Genomic DNA, 1,626 nt, shown 5'->3' with positions numbered 1-1,626 from the left:
TCCAATAAAAGTTGCAATGAAAAAAGCAAAGCAATAGTACTATATCATAAAGAAACTAAACTTTTAATTTTGCTGAAGTCCTCTGCATAAAGGGATAACAATTTAATGAGATTAAAGAAGTGTTTAAGATTGGCAAGTATATAACAAATCCTCTGCGGATACAAACATGTAAAGCTGTTTGGCATAACTTTTTGCAATTGCATTTGTAAAAGTAATTGGATATTATGAGACTCTGAATAGCAGGGAAATGCAATTGGGAGTTTTGAATTGTGAATGATGTCATATTTTATTGCTTAGACCGTGAGAGTTTCTGCTGTTGTGGCATTTGAATGAATTTTTCTATGATTTATTAACATATGTACAGTATTTGACTGGTATTATGCATATTTATTTATATTTATAACTGCTATTAGATCACATGATGACAAAAATAAACTGTTGCAATATTGTGATTTAGAGCTTTATATATTCCAGTTTGCAATTGCTGTGATGCACCAAACATTTGTAATATACATTTCCTTCTTTCCAATGCAATATACATTCAACAGAATGATATATATATATTACAAATATAGGTATATTACTGAACCCTTCTGTCCAATGCAATATGTGTGTGTGTGTGTGTGTGTGTGTGTGTGTGCGCATGCGTTTGCAATATATATAATATTTATATATATATTTGTATACATATATACAATGCAATATGTATACACATTAAATATTCATAGATTCATAGGTTATAGAGTTGGAAGGAACCCAATGGATCATTGTGTTTGACCCCCTGCCCTGGCAGGAAAGAGGACCGAGGTCAGACAACCCCAGCAAGGTTACTGTCAAGCCTCCTCTTGAGGACCTCCAAGTTAGATGACAACAGCACCTCTCTTGGAAGCCTATTCCAGACCTGGCCACCCTTATTGTAAAAAAAAATCTTCCTAACGTCTAACCTAAATCTACTCTCCACTAGTTTGCACCCATTATTCCTAGTTATTCCCTGAAGCTTTCTAGTAAACAGCGCATCCTGAATTCCTTGCTGTCCTCCCCTGATAAATTTATAGGTGGCTACAAGGTCACTCCTCAGCCATCTTTTGTATAGATTGGAGATCCAGATCTCTCAACCTCTCCTTGTAGGGTTTTTCATGGAGGCCACTAATCACGCAAGCAGCATTCCTCTGAACCCTCTCCAGATCCTCCGTGTCCCTCCTGAAGTGCGAAGCCCAAAACTGGACACAGTACTCTAACTGTGGCCTGACCAATGCTGCATAGAGTGGGAGCATCACCTCCCTCGAACTGTTGGTCATGCATCTGCTAATATATAACAAGGTGCGATTGGCTTTGTTGATGGCCTCATTACACTGCCAACTCATGTTCATCTTGGAGTCAACTATGGCTCCAAGATCTCTCTCAGCCTCTGAGCTGCTGAGGAGGTCATCCCTCAACCTGTAGGTGTGCTGGGGATTCTTCCTTCCTAGATGGTGTACCTTACATTTATCTTTGTTGAATTGCATCCTATTATGTTCCGCCCATTGACCTAATGTGTATAGGTTGGCCTGTAACTGTTCCCTGCCCTCTGGTATATTACCTTTGCTCCATAATTTGGTATCCTCCATGAACTTGGAAAGGGTGCTC

This window comes from Crocodylus porosus, unplaced genomic scaffold, assembly GCF_001723895.1.
Source record: "Crocodylus porosus isolate Cpor-Errol unplaced genomic scaffold, CroPor_comp1, whole genome shotgun sequence".
Taxonomy (NCBI): Eukaryota; Metazoa; Chordata; order Crocodylia; family Crocodylidae; genus Crocodylus; species Crocodylus porosus.
This window is presented reverse-complemented; position numbering follows the sequence as displayed.